Source organism: Lissotriton vulgaris, unplaced genomic scaffold (genome assembly GCF_964263255.1).
Source record: "Lissotriton vulgaris unplaced genomic scaffold, aLisVul1.2 SCAFFOLD_1502, whole genome shotgun sequence".
Classification (NCBI taxonomy): domain Eukaryota; kingdom Metazoa; phylum Chordata; class Amphibia; order Caudata; family Salamandridae; genus Lissotriton; species Lissotriton vulgaris.
Genome location: NW_028244311.1, coordinates 225,610 through 241,866, shown reverse-complemented (window position 1 = coordinate 241,866; position 16,257 = coordinate 225,610). Strand labels below are relative to the sequence as shown.

Genomic DNA, 16,257 nt, shown 5'->3' with positions numbered 1-16,257 from the left:
TACTTTGCTATAAGAAAGAGAGGCTTGTTAATGATAGAGAGACTTCTGATGCAGACACTTGCTTTGCAGCTCCACACAGTTTGCCCTCTCCTTCTTGTCAGCCTGAGCAGCTGAAAGTATACCGTCAGAGACCCAAGGCCACATCTTGCTTAAGACTACGATAAGCACATTCCTTCAGACACTGTTCCTGTACTCCCTGCCCGAGATAGAAAGGGAGTCACCCTTTCTCGCCTTCTCAGAAATGAATAGCTTGAGCTGAGTTTAGTTCTAATCTATTGTGCCATATATGGGGTTTCCTCTAGACTTCACAAGAAATAGAAACGTGCCATGTGTGGTGATTTCATGTGTTCACTGAAAGTATATATGTCTGGTTTTCACTGCAAGTCTTCAGTCTCTCAGCGCATCCTGAGGGGTGAGGATGTGAGGGGCTCCTCTGGCCAGAGATCTTTTGTAAAATAAATGATTGACCCTTCTTCACTGCCAACTGACTGATTATTGATTATTGGTAATTGGGGTGGGGCTATGGTAAGAATAGCTCCATAGTTCTATGGTAATGTAATATTTTTGTATTCCTTCAGGTGGGGGCTCGTCCGGGATTCCGCGTTTAGGGGGGAGTTCTGGTCAATGGGGTGGATAAGAAAATAAGAATTCTAAATGCATAACCAGTTCTTTGGTGAGATTCCACTCTTGCGCCCAGAGGTCTCCCCAGCTGCTTAATGACCCCTCGCCGGAATCCAATAAGGTGTAACCCAGGAGCTGACCGTGTTGGTCTTCAGAGTATTTTGTCAGGAGCTGGCAGTGGAGAATTTGCAATCAACTTGAGTGCACCAGGTGAGTGAATTGTATTGTTGGCGTTGTTTTGAATGGCACTGTTGAGCGGTGCTTTTGGTAACAGTTAACTGTATTTGGAAGTGGTCAGGGAAGCCAGTCCACAAGGGAATCAGAAAGGGTCTGACGTTGCGGTGCAGGGGCTGCACGGGCAGACACCTCCTGGATTTGTTTGGTATTGAAAATAATACTTGGTGCCTTGCGAAGCCTGGAGTGCTCGCTCGGCCAAATTCACTCCGGGAAAGCCCTGGGAGCAGCTGGGTAAGCTTGGGTTCTGGATCTGCATGCCCAGAAACACCGGCCCAACCAGAACGCAACCAGGGGATACCTAGAAAGTGGGTTTGTGGTTTTCCTACCAAGTGGCTTATTTGTGGTTGAATTTCGGATTGGTTGGGAATTCTTTTTGAATTGATTCCCCAAACGAGAGTCAACGGGCTCTGTTCGTATTAAGACATGTCATTTGCATTTGAATTTGTATTGAGCTCATTTGTTACCCTGACGCGCTTTACAGCACTTTACATGGTTGAAAGATAGGAAGAGTATGAGAGAGTGAATGGGGAAGAGGGCGCGCCCGCATGAAAGGAATGATTGAAAACTTATAAATAAGAATTGTGATATCGCTGTTATCATGCCTTATTACAGCAAAATATGTTTTGAGTGCTGCTGTCAGAGAAATGCTTGGCTGGAAGAAAGACAGCCCCCTGAATTAGTGGTGAATATATGACTGCAGTATAACATATGGGAGCGTATGTAACATGGCCATGTAAATATGAGATTGTATGTTTGTAAGATTGCTCTTTTGAATGGAAATAAGCTATTAGTGAATAAGAATGTAGTGTTGTGCTAACTTGTGTTTTGGATGTTGCTGGCGCGGGAAAAAGCATGTGATTAGATGACCGTGAATATGTAAGAGAATTCTGAGGAGAGAAAATGTTGAGGAGTAAATTTAATTTGGGTTAGTTGCCGTCAATGCGTCGCAAAAGGAAAATTGAAAGGGGTGTAGCTGCAGAACAAGCAACCCCTGTGATTTGATGACAACCTTAATGTACAAAAGTACTAATGAAAAGTAATTAGGGACAGATTAAAAGTTTAGTTTGAGAAACATTGTGGGTATTTCGAATTTGTAAATTGTTCCTATGCAGGTTTATGTTCTTGGTGGTTCTTAACATCATGGTTGTAGATTCTGATTCAAGCTCAGCCTGCTGAGACTTTCATTCATAAGAGGTTGATAAAATAAGTACCATTATATGGAGTAATAACCAATATCTGTTCTGAAAATTATTCACAGTGAGCGTTTTATTAATCTGAACATAGAAATAAAATCATGACCCCCCAGAAAAGAAACTGTACATAAAAATGTATTTTTGAATAGGGCGAATTATTGCAGTTCACAAAGAATTAGGAAGGCTTTTTGGCTTTGAAAGCTGCAGTTTAAGGAGACTGGGAGCAGGGCTGTGCGGCAGATTTGAACCTTGAGGTCTGTGAGGTGGGGGCCAGAACAGTTGGCTACCCGCCCAGGCTCAAGCCGCGCTGAGGGGCTATTTTTAGCTTCTCTGATAGGACAGGGCAGCTGAGAAACGAAACTCAAGGAGCCTTCACTGTTTCTATATTGTGCAAGACAAGGTTCAGTGAAGAAAATGTTGCCTTCGTGTTTCTGCCTCGGGAAAAATAAATGTTCATGTAGTTGTCTTTATTTTTTTTTAAACTATTGCTTTAGTCCTGGACAAAAAGTAAAATATAGCTCTGGCTTGAAATTTTATGGGCTACATGCCTAGGTAAAAACGATTTTCAAATTAAGAATTATTTTTCACCATATAATTTGTAGCACAAGGCTACCATGGCATATCAGTACAGCAATTTCACTTTTAGTAACTTTAAATTAAGGTGGCTTAATGTTGCAAGCTGACCGACAAGATGTTAACAGTTAAGTAATGGAAGTTTATTTTTGTATTTGTTAATGTGTATCATGTTTTGTTTTCTGATTAAAAGTTATAATTGTTTTTTTGTTCGGAATGAGAAATGTCTCTCTTTTGGTGTGTTGTGTATTTCTCTGCTTCTGCCCACAGATTATTCGTGGATTGTTACTGACAAGACACGTGAGTTGCAGTGGCAAATAAACTTAAAATGTCATTTTATGCATTTAGTCCTTTTTGTAAATTGTTTCTACTGATTCTGTATGTCAGGAATAACACAGTGTGTACATCTGACAGCCTTTCATCATAAAAAGATGACCAGCTGTCAAATGTGGGTAATAGAGGCAGATTGATCTTGGGCCTGACAAATTAAGCCGGCCAGGATGATGGATTCTGAGCTGTAGGTTCAGTGATTGCACATCACTGCTCATTTATATATGCTATTGTAATTTGTCTATGCTTTCTGTGCTTCAGTGATTGCACATCACTGCTCATTTGTATATGCTATTGTAATTTGTCTATGCTTTCTGTGCTTGGTTTTTTGATCGCATGGCAATTGATTGCTTGGCATATGAATTCTCATTTTTATATATGATTTTGTCTTTGTGTCGTATTAACAAAGTTTATTTTTGATACTAGTACAAGTTCCCCTGTGATGTAAGGAGACGGCCATGACGATGTCTATCTTTCTTTGCGCAGCAGTTGGCTGGAACTTGTTCGAAATTACTAAATTCCACAGATATGATATTATCATTGTCATACTGTAAATATAACATTCACATTTTAGCAGTGTATGTCTAATGGGTATTGAAGAAAAATAAAAAAAAAAGGTTATGCAAGCCTAAAATATGTGTCATCTGCAGATAAACCATAACTGCCTCTCCCTTATGGACAGGCAACCATTGATCGAATGTTTCCAAGATTGGATATTAAGGAACCATTTTGATCTGTAGTCCCTGCAAAGAGGTGACCTGAACTTTTCTACCATCACACTAGCTAAATCCTGTTCTGCTTACTAGGTAGATTATAGTACGCCTTTTTGTAAACAGGGTTACCTTTTCTGCCTTCCTTAAATAGGGATAAAGGCCCTTAAAAAAAACAAAGTTTTGTGTTCTATAATAAAATGAATAATTATAAAGAATTCTCCTTAGATATATTATATTAGATATTAATAGGTAAACACATTATCTGAATACATTTGATTTTGCTGTATTGCACACGCATTTTCAAACTTGAAATGTCTGTTTTAAATAAAACTGTCACCATGCTCATGCTGCAATACTGTGAAAAGCCTTTTATTGCCGATGAGCAAAACTGCTGTTGTTTTTCTTAGGCCACAAGTAGAACAGGAATGTTTACCTAGCCAAGACTTCTTCAGTTAAACACGAGTGAAAGCTCTGCATTTTAGAATGTTGTAAAAGGGTTCCACGAATGGAATCAGTATTTTGGATAACGAGAACATATTTAACAGGATTTTCTTTTCTTAAAGTTTTCTTTTTATAAACTCATTCTTGTAAATAGTGGCGAAGAAAATTGTCATGCTTTCAAACGATGCTACTGTGCTTAGGCTTACGAATGTAGGCAACTAAATATGATAGGCAAAGGATGCCCTTGTTTTAATAGGTGGAATTATTATTAAAAAACGATTGGTTTTATTAAAAGACAAATTATTAATTATGGAAATTATGAAAATTAATGAGTGTTTTCAAAATGTGTTTTCTGGTATTTAGGAAGCGTAATGCTCATATTATGATCTCCTAGCATTCACCTTTAATTTAGGTGGTGTAGTATCACATAATGAGGACCTTTGCATATGAAATTTCACCATGCCAGGGCGTAAAAAAAGTCATTTTGTAAAGTATTTACATGAGATATATCTAAATTCCAATCTCTGCAGTTAGTAGAAACATTCTGAGGATGTTTAATATGTAAAAAGTGATTAGGACATTCATTTTTCAGTGTCCCAAATAGGAAAGTTGAAATTGGGCACAAAAATTCATTAATTTCTAGTCCCAGTTTGTGCATTCAGAGCAGTTTTAATCTGCCTTAGGTTTTAGTAAAATGCATACATTTGGGTGTAGTGTAGAAGGCTGACTTCTATATTGTGCCCCACGCATATTGCCCGCTGCTTATAATTGTATATGTGAACTTTGATTAACAGATCAGCTGTACCATATTTATGCAGCCCACATGCTTATAGATTGAGGCTATGTGATTGGCTGCAGAGATTTCCAGCCCTTTCAGAATTGTTCTGTAACTTTGTTTATGCCCGGTTTCTACACACCGGGATTGATAGTGTTGACAGAATTGAAACCTGTTGCAGATTTCTTTCTGTCAAACAGGAGGGAGAAGGCGGAGGTTAGCTCCTCGCTAGCTCCCTTACAAATTAAGGCTGGGTAATATGTACATTGCTCTCTCTTTTTCTCATGTTTTATTTTGATCTTTAAGGGGAATTAGTTGTGGGTGCTGCAAATCTTACATGACATGGCTACTTCTTTATGAGCTAGTCTGTGTAAATAAACTCACAGTCCTTATTGGAAGCTGATGTTGCATAATTTGGATTAGGGAAAAACAGTTTTTCTCTGTCTCCTTGCAGCCCTTGGTATATTGTTCAAGTAGGGAAACAACCGTTACATCGCAACTTTTACAACGCACTTCTATTACAACGCAACTTTTACAACGCTGGATCCATTACATCGCATGCCTTTACAACGCATGACATCACATAGCAGATGCTATTACAACGCATGTTATTACAACGTAAGTATAGGTAAGTATATATTTTTTTTTTATTTTATTTAATATTATTAAATGAATTGAATTATTATTAAGAATTTAAAAAAAATTTATATTATAAATTAAATATATTAATTTAAGTAATTTTTAAAAATAAGTATGAGTGTAGGAGTATGTGTTTTGGGGTACTGAGGTATATGTTTTGGGGTGTTTGGGTATTTTTAGGTTTCAGGGCTGGGTTTGGGTTTTGGGGTACAGGGGTGTTTTTAGGTTTTAGGGCTGGGTTTGGGTTTTGGGGTACAGGGGTATTTTTAGGTTTTAGGGCTGGGTTTTTAGGTTTCAGGGCTAGGTTTGGGTTTTGGGGTACAGGGGTATTTTTAGGTTTTAGGGCTGGGTTTGGGTTTTGGGGTACAGGGGTATTTTTAGGTTTTAGGGCTGGGTTTGGGTTTTGGGGTACAGGGGTATTTTTAGGTTTTAGGGCAGGGTTTGGGTTTTGGGGTACAGGGGTATTTTTAGGTTTAAGGGCTGGGTTTGGGTTTTGGTGTACAGGGGTATTTTTAGGTTTTAGGGCTGGGTTTGGGTTTTGGGGTACAGGGGTATTTTTAGGTTTCAGGGCTGGGTTTGGGTTTTGGGGTACAGGGGTATTTTTAAGTTTTAGGGCAGGGTTTGGGTTTTGGGGTACAGGGGTATTTTTAAGTTTTAGGGCAGGGTTTGGGTTTTGGGGTACAGGGGTATTTTTAGGTTTTAGGGCTGGGTTTGGGTTTTAGGGTACAGGGGTATTTTTAGGTTTCAGGGCTGGGTTTGGGTTATGGGGTACAGGGGTATTTTAAGGGTTCAGGGCTAGGTTTGGGTTTTGGGGTTCAGGGATATTTTTAGGGTTTTTTAAATAAACGACTTTAAAAAAATTAATTAATTAAATTAAAATAATTAAATTAAAATAATTAAATTAAATTAATTAAATTAAATTAATTACAATTTTAAAATTAATTAAATTATATTATTTTAATTAAATTAATTAAAATGTTTAAATTAATTAATTTTAATTCATTAAATTAAATTAATTAAATTAGATTAATTACAATTTTTTTTTAAAAGATATACTTACCTATACTTACATTGTAATGGCATGCGTTGTAATAGCATCTGCTATGTAATGTCATGCGTTGTAATGCCATGCGATGTAATGGATCCTGCGTTGTAAAAAATGCGTTGTAACAGAGTGTGTTGTAATATTTCGCGTTGTAACGTCATAGATCCGTTCAAGTACACATTCCCAGACTGTAGTGATGTACTGTGGACCCCCATATTATGTATAAATTCCCTTTTGTATGACCAGATAGGTTTTTAAGACCTTTCCTCATGCCCACTTGGACTATAGTAGACACGTTTTTCACCTCAATAGAAAATACCTTACGCTTATTTCTGGAACATGGCATAATTACAATGCCTATTTTAGTTGTTTGGATCAGATGGGTTTTAAAGAGTGGAAATGCCAGGACTCTCTAGTCCTTGATTTTTTTCTCTCCACATTTTTGATCATTAGCCTGTATTGCATCATGCACTTAATACACCATTATTAAAGGGAGTTATCTGTATGCCTCTGATAAGTTGTTTCATACATTTCCTTTTTTTGATATGTTTTAGATAACAACTGTAGAAGCACATAGAGGTAGCAATTCAAGAGATGTTTACCCCATTATACAATGCTATTGTGTGTAATGACATACATGCAGAATTCCCATATAGCTATCTACCCTTAGATGACAAGAAGATAATAGAAAGTACCCAATTGAAAAGGTCAGAAGAACTGTCTTGGCCTTTGTATCCTATGAGAGTGACAGAGCATTCTAGATTGCAGTAATCCCATGGCGTATGGCCACACCCTCGAAGAATTGTAGGCCACCTGCTTGCAGTGCTTGCAGTCACCTTGTTAAATATTAGGAATTGTTTTTCTTTACTTGGAAGAAACCTAAACATTGTGTCACATTTCCTACATTACTAGGTTCTGCGGGATCTTCCAGAGTCAAAGGGAGAATGATACCCTGCAGAACAAAGAATAAAGCTGAGTCCTAATTCCCATCAGTGCCAGCTACAGATGATTCTTACATACCTTGACCCTACAGTCCCAACACCCAGAAAGTGATTTTATCTACTGCATCTCCAACGCGTCGTGCTTGCTTCATCAGACAGCGTTGGACATCAGAGAAGAAGGAGGCCTGTTTGCCACAGAATTTCAGTGCAAATGAGCGAAAGACAAGGATCCCTGCTATTGATGGCAGGGCTGCAGTTTTCTAACTGTCATGTGCTAGAAACCTCTGACAGCGCACGGTCCCCAGACCCCTTGGCCTGATTTTTGGCCACCCCCCTTTTCCTTTGCATCAATGGAAAGGCAGTGCACCAGAGAATCTACGATTGGTAAAAGGCACTACATTTGTGGTACCCATGAAAGAGCAGCCTGAGTGTCCGCTGACACTGAATAGCAAGTGTTGGAGCCTGAAAGTGTTGCTGAATGCGACAGCCTGTTGCTCAACAGTACCTGGGTCTGCACGATGTGATCTGCGCCCACCGAGGAGCATGGCATCTGTAGTGCCGTCGCAGAAAAAAAATAGTGGTGCACTGCCTTGAGACATTGAGACTTTCAAATGAGCTGTGAGTGTTTGCCAGGAGGGCACTCCAACGGATACTAAGAAGAACAACCTTCATGAAAGGCCTGAATCAAGAGGCCCCATGTGAAGACAGAAGCAGTTTGATGAACAATAGAAGTCTGCCAGAGAAATGTTGTTTTTGCTGGCACTGTTTAGAGTAGTATTCTGTTTAAGTGGAAGCAGTATCAAGTCCATACTATGATGAAGAGTATCCTTATTTTATCTGAGAGCATTAATAAGGAATGTCACTGTCTCACTTGAGTATATCTATGATCTGCTTGATCCCCCACAAAGACTGACACAGATGGAGTAATGATAGTATCTATTAGCTGTAGGGTCCATGGATCGCTTCTCACTCTGACTAGTAATAGATGATTTGGTGTTGTCCCTATTCTTGTTATAGGTGTATAGGTAGAAGGGCCGAATTATGGTAGTATAAATATTTACCACACACTGAAAATTGGGTTATGAAGATGTCCTGAAGTACAGTGTATTGCATTAGAAATAGATCCTGAAAGGACAGTAAAAAGGTATCATGCATCTAAATACCTGCCCAAATGTAATGAGGTTAGCATGAACTGTTCTTGCCAGATAAGAAAATGATGTGTAGAGTTCAAATGGTTCAACCTCACTGAGTACGCTAGTTCTTTCCCTTGAGCAGAAATGTTTCCCTTGAGCAAGTCAGTGATGTTGTGTAAAACATGTGTATTTAGTTGCATCAATCAGACATATATAATGTGAAAATGTCATTATTAGAAAATGTATCAGAATATCTGAATATAATAATGCAGAACATATGATTTTGTATATGTCATCCAATAAGTATAAGTGACTTAGGCTTTAGGCCTCAATTTGAATTTTTCTCATGCCATCTCTTTTGCTACCAGAGACATGATTAAATGAATGTTGGTATAGTGCAAGGTGGTGGTGATCTCACCCTCTGCAGACAATGGAATGTCAAGTTCTTAGTGTCAGTGGCACTTATAGATGAGGGAGTTTTTGTAGAATGAATCTAGTTACATTGGCTGTAGTAGGCCAAAAAGGCCATCTGGTGGGATCTAAAATTCGATATATATGTTTTATTGGCCTAACTATATCAATATAACCTTGTGTTTGTATAATCGTGCAATTAGAGTTCATTATAGTAATATAATGACCAATGATTCACTTATAAATGTACTTATCCATTCTTTGTTGGATATATATATATATATATATATATATATATATATATATATATATATATATATATATATATATATATATATATATATATATATATATATATATATATATATATATATATATATATATAGTATTGGTCTCATGTGTCTAAACCAATATGCAGTTGCAGCTTATTATTCCTGTGCTGCAACCCACTAAGCTATCTTTGTAAGGTGCAAGCTTCAGGAGTGTAGAATTGTTCCTGTAATGTGAAAGCTTTTATCTTATTCTTGCCTTCTCAGTAAAAGACCTGTTGTGGTTTGGTTAGGCCTACAATATGAATATTTCTGTATACTTTGCTATAAGAAAGAGTGGCTTGTTAATGATAGAGAGACTTCTGATGCAGACACTTGCTTTGCAGCTCCACACAGTTTGCCCTCTCCTTCTTGTCAGCCTGAGCAGCTGAAAGTATACCGTCAGAGACCCAAGGCCACATCTTGCTTAAGACTACGATAAGCACATTCCTTCAGACACTGTTCCTGTACTCCCTGCCCGAGATAGAAAGGGAGTCACCCTTTCTGACCTCCTCAGAAATGAATAGCTTGAGCTGAGTTTCGTTCTAATCTATTGTGCCATATATGGGGTTTCCTCTAGATTTCACAAGAAATAGAAACTTGCCATGTGTGGTGATTTCATGTGTTCACTGAAAGTATATCTGTCTGGTTTTCACTGCAAGTATTCAGTCTCTCCGCGCATCCTGAGGGGTGAGGATGTGAGGGGCTCCTCTGGCCAGAGATCTTTTGTAAAATAAATGATTGACCCTTCTTCACTGCCAACTGACTGATTATTGATTATTGGTAATTTGTGTGGGGCTATTGGTAAGAATAGCTCCATAGTTCTATGGCAATGTAATATTTTTGTATTCCTTCAACGCATTGAGGGCACCGCACGCTGCACCGCTTCACTTCCCATTGCAATGGTTGCCAGGACCGACCCACACCAACATGTTGGCTGCACCGAAAAAGATACTATTTACGATTCTGCCAACTCCCTGTCCGATGCGGTCAGATGGAACTGTTGGATTCTGTTGTTTTCAGTATCGCGGTAGCACCGAATGGAGCTACCGATCCAAGGAATGCATTTTTAAGGTTACTCTTGCAAAGTGCATATTTTTAATTACTGTATGCTGTATTTTTATCATTTTGGTCTTGTTTTAAATATATAAAGTATTGGTTATTTTTCTAAACTAGTGTGGTGTCCTTTTGTAGTGCTTTCACTGTATTACTGTTTGTTATGTGCAAATGCCTTACACACTGCCTCTGAGATGAGCATGACTGCTTGTGCCAAGTTCCCAAGGGGGTGAGCAGGGGTTACTTTAGGAGTGTACCCCCTTTCCCTGACTAGAGGCAAGGGTCCCTATTTGTCACAAGTACCTACCTGTGCTAACTAGAAACCCCCAAATCTAACAGTCCCCCATGCAGCTTATTCAAGCCCTTGCGTGCCCAAACAGTATTAAAAGAAAGAGGTGAGGTAGTGAGGAAAGTGTGAGGTAGAGAGAGAAATGAGCGCGGGGTAGAGAGGTAAAGCAGTAAAGACATGGAAAAAATAAGATAGATAAGTGAGAGATTAGGTTCTGCAAGAAATGAAGGAGATGGAGAAAAAATGCAGGGAAAGAGGATGGAAACAGAGGAATGAGGTACAGAGATGGGGATGAGGTAGAGATGTAAGGTAGTGAGAGGGAATCAAGATTAATAGAGGGGCACAGAGAGTGGAAGTGAGAGTTAAAATGTCACGAGGTAGACAGAGATTTAGAAGATCAACGTATATTGGGTGTATTGAGAGTGGTGAGGTCAGAGAGAGTTGAGCTACAGAGGATGAAGTCACAAACAGAAGAAGACATACAGGGTTAATGTAGAAGAGGTGAGGTGAGGTGACCTAACGTAAGAGAATTAGCACAGAAAGTTTTTTTTTCAATGTAATTGAATGTATTACCGCCAACTGCACGAAAGTGCATTGGTTAAGGCTAGGCAGGCAATGACATGACTACTAAGGGGCAGATTTTTAGTGCAACACAGCACAGTAGCCAAAGTTACTGTGCTGCACTGCACAAGTGGGAGCAGGTATTGCAGAGCCATATTGAATAAAAATGTTCCATTGCTTCTCACTACTCCTGAGCTGCCTAGAAGCACCCACAAACTTTGCACCACGTTGAAGAGGTGTGTGCATGCAGTTTGGTACAGCATTTGTACTTGAAGCAAAAATTTTCCAAACCAAAATCCTAATCCTAGTCTATTTATATACATTCCAAATATTTAATGCATGGAATGTTTAAAAAAATGAAAACATTTCTTCATATTTTTTCTTACGCAAAGACCAGTTTAGGTAGCTTATTATATCGGGTTTTTTTTTACAAAACTTTTGGTGTGTGCGCAAATCCACCGAATTACACCCTTGTATTGCCCCTTTGATGCAAAGTGGTGCAAACCAGCACAAAACTCAATTTGTGCTGATAAAATTGCATTTTTTTTCACTAGAAATCAAACACCTTTGTAATAGTTTGATCTGCTTTGCATCCTTAGTGCGGCTTTGCCCTGGCCCTATCCCTTATTTAATCTTGCACTCTCTTTCTGTTAAGCATGCTCATCTGTAAAATTAGAAAAATATGCTTTTTTTAGGAGCAGCAGGGGCCTCAGAAGCTAGGGGCCCTGTGCAGTTGTCCCCTTTGCTCCTGCCTTAAACCATTTCTGACTGCTAATTTAGGTCCAAGCATGTTTGGAAGCTAACAGTGACTATGGACTTTCACACAGGCGACAACCTCAATTTGCCATCATTTCATGACTGAAAACATTTGAAAAATGCATATGACTAAGTTTTTAAACAAATCTTTTTTATTGTAACACATTACACATATTAAACACATTGGGAAGGTAATACAGTGGACTTCAAGTACTACTGGTGTTTGAAAAACAACTATCCTCGTAGGAGGAACCACATCTTTGCAATTGTTTAATTAAAAGTGTATTTATCCACATCACATTTCAATGAATTTCATGATCACAAAACGCTTTTTTGAACATTAAAACCTTTTTCAACACCACACATATCTCAACAACCAATTCAAATACACATCTTTCTACCATGCATAACATCACTTACATTACATCTCCATTCATTCATCAAACAATAGTCATCATCAGACGAATCATTCAGTCACCAAACAATCCAGCAGCAAAACAACCAATACAACACACCAAGAACAATCCTTAGGTAATCACAGGCTAAGTACTTTTCATCACAGGCCAAAGAAACACAACTCGAACAATAAGTAAATATAATCAAACAAAATAATCACCAAATCAAATAATTCTTTTGGCCAAAACTCAGGTCTACGCGTTTCGAACAATCTCGAATACCGTGGTCCTCAGGACCAACAAGCTCAATTAAAAACTAGATCAGCCGATCTAGCACTTTGCTGGTGACATGACTTTTCAATATGGTGGTTTAACGCTCTTCTAGAAAGTATTATTTCGTTTGTTACATCAGTTTTAGGGACAACTTCTTGAAATTTAGAAGGGGGAACTTGATTGAACCTCTCTGATGCTCTAATCTTTTTATCTTACGGCGTGAAAAAGCAGGCTTCGGGTGATCCAAGGTATCCTTCGTTGCTTCGTACCATGGGCTGTGGTGTAAATCACACCACAGCCCGCTGGACGAAGCAACGAAGGATACCTCAGAGCACCCGAAGCCCGCTTCAATCAAGCCCCCCCTTCAAAATTGCTCGAAACAAGGGGCATATTTATTAGGCCAGTTGCATTGCACTTGCACCACGCAACCTGGTGCATGCGCGACACAACTCAAAAATGAGATTTATGAAGCCCGCAAGGCCACCTTGTGTGACCCTGACTGGCTCAATGAATCTGAAGTAACATAATGCAGCTCAAATTACTGAAATGCATTACTCTGCCCTGGGAAGGCATTTTATGGGCATTCCAAGGGTACCCGACAAGACTCAAAATGGATTTTGACGCATTCCCAGATTTGGCAGAACTGATAAACATAGCAATGCGCCAAAATGCTGTAAGTTCCCAGGGGAGGCGTAATGAGGAGAAATATCTTTATTTCTCCTTTTTACTTCCTCTTTCTATGTGTGCTTCATTCCGCAGCACACATAGAAAGAGGACTATGCCTCAGGAGATTGTTTTTGTCCAGGAAGGTGTCCCATCCTGCACAAAAAACAATCCTGCATGCAATAGAGGAACCTTGGCCCCATGGTGCCAGGGTGCCTGCATTAGCGCTAAGCAGCCCATTGTGTGCAAGTGCTAGGGAAAGTACAGGAATGCACCATATTGGGACCTTTACCTGTGTCAGTTTGTATAATATGGCCCGAGTATTTATTCTCTTCACTGGGAGCCTAGCTTTGATCAAGAGACATTGCTACATGATGCAATGGTAGGCAGTTCTGAAGTAGGAGGCTGCTCTGCAGCAAGCCTAGTCCTGGTAAATGCTCACCTCCCTCCCCTCTCCAAATGAATACTCTCAAAGGATTACTTGCACTACTGTGAAAGTCCCAACTGTCTGGCAGTGATCTCTGTGATGTAAGTGTGGTGTATACTCTTTCATCATTGCTATTTTGCTGAGTGGTCTGCCCTGTGTTGCACCTACTTTACATTCACTTTATGAGAACAAACCTCTCAAATGTTCATAAGAACAAATGGGAAATGCCCATGACCTTTAGGGAATTATTTCCATGGATGTCTCTTCCCCATCCCTGGTTCACAAGCATTGAATGCAAGTGGTTGCCTCCTGGCTCTAAGAAGTGCTGGGCTTGGGCGTCTCTGATCATGAGGACCTGTGAAAAATATGCTTCTGGTAAACAAAGGAACACATGGAGATTTCACCTGCCTCAACAAACCAGCTGCTCCCCCACATCTGAATGGGGCTGTGAAACTGCAGGTTTGACAGGTAGGAAGATGCTCAATGTATGACAGAACATCCATCCCACTGATCTATAAATGAGTACTTACCTATGTCATGATTTAGGACTGGAGGAGGTCAGTTTTACCCAGTAGTGAGCTTGAACTATCACAAACTCAAGCTGCAAAAGCGTAGCTGTTGCACTCACCTGTGGTTGTTGTCTACTGTTCAGGAAGCTGACTGTGGTGCTCACTGTTTCAGGTCAGCCCTATATAAGAGTCACTGACAGTGCCCCCTGGCTCCATATCTAGGCCTGGGGTTAGTGAGGAGTAAACAAGACACACAATTTTCAGACAGATAATAACTATTCTAATTTTAAGGTAAACACCAAAACTGTTTTTCATAAACACAAAGTATTCTTAAACGCATACGCTGGTCAGGTGAGGACGCCAAGCAGCCTCCATCAAGCATCTTTATCCCTTGTGACACTCAGGTGTGTACACAAGTGCTGCTTCTTTCAAGTCAAGCGCACATTATTGCACTAAGCAGTCAGCCTCTTAATTACTCAGACCTTTGAATTTAATTTAGTTTGTTAAGACAACATTTAAGGCACCTGAGAGTATGGTCTGAAAGAAAGCACTCTGCTTTTGGGGATCAACTCAGGTAGAGAAGGTGTAAACTGGCACCTTGTTCTAGGTTGTTTAAAACAGAAAGATTAAGTATTAGGCTTGAAATCTATTAACAGGTTCTTTAATGAAAATATTCGCCCATAGAATGTAATGTGTCTTTGCACGTTTCTGAGCGGGGAATACTACCGGACATAATGTAAAATGTTGTTGGAAACATTATTTAAAAAATATACAATTTAGATTCAGGCAGAGTTGGATCACTTTGCAATGCATGCAGAACTGTCTGTTGTAACCTTACTGAATGAATGAAACATATGGATGGGAAGCAAACCTCAAGCCACCCCAAGCAGCATACGCAACGCCAAGATGTCTGTTGTTTGTATTAGGCTTGGGCGGAAGTTCGATTACCCCAGAGTAATTGTGGTAATTCCACGATACTCATTGACGCCGAATTACTGATAATTTTGTAATTGTTTTCTCCTTGCATAATTAAGAGTATTTTGAGGGTAACAATTCTAAAGCGAGAACATATTTAGTGAGCATGCACCACTGCTCATGTTACTATTCTTAGCACAAAATTCATCCTCAAGTCTACTTTAGTCTACTTTAGATGCAATGGTGCACTTTGCAATAAGAATATAGCGCTAAATGACAGGAGTAAGTTAGGGGCAAATCCTACCCCAAGAGTGTTTGTGGCTGCTAATGCTTGGTATTCGCATTCTTTGGCATTTAACGCAATTTCTTAGTACAAAATGCATCCTCGTATCCTTTTTTGGTATGATGGGGCATTTTTGAACTAAGAAATAGTGTTAAAGGCAGAATCTCTCTTCTCATGTATTTCAAGTGGAAGCCGGAGGAATTCTTAGGTAATCCTGCATGATTACACCACATGGAAATATACAAGTTGCTTCCACCCATACATTGAATGACAAGCTGTTTGGACATGCACCCACTCTCCAACCGTCCACATACTGTACTGTAACCCAGACAAAACCATCTAAAAAAGCAAAAGAATAGAAATTAGTAACCCTCCTTGCTATTGCATTCTTTTTTTTAAATTCTTTTGTGAGGGTTTCTTGTCAACTGTCACCTGACCACTTGAAGATCGATTTCAAATGTAAATTAGTCGCATCAGCAGAGTTTGTTGTGGCAGCCTTGATATTATCAGCTTCTATCATGCTGCCCAACTGCAGTGGAATGGAAAGCTCAGCTTTGGAAATTATTTTTCCACAGTGTGCATATATTTTCAAGATGGAGGAAAAAACTGTTTGAGCCCTTCTGAAGCCCATTGCATTTGATTGTGATTTTCTGAATCGTGATGAAAAATGTCAAAGAGGGGGCCTGATCTATCTCACAATGGAGTGAGACATGATTCTCTGCATCTCCAGATCACCGCTTGTGGTTCCAACTTAGACACTGGCCCCATAA

At 39.4% G+C, this 16,257-nt stretch overlaps 1 long non-coding RNA gene across 1 annotated transcript in view; it reads right to left on the bottom strand.

Annotated features, from left to right (window-relative positions):
- The window catches only part of LOC147668105 (uncharacterized), a 158,825-nt gene extending 144,388 nt beyond the window's left edge, over positions 1 to 14,437 (bottom strand). Inside the window, exon 1 of the long non-coding RNA XR_015304159.1 lies at positions 14,409 to 14,437. This is a non-coding gene — a long non-coding RNA (uncharacterized LOC147668105). The remainder of the gene's footprint in view (positions 1 to 14,408) is intronic.
- Positions 14,438 to 16,257: the final 1,820 nt, after the last annotated feature.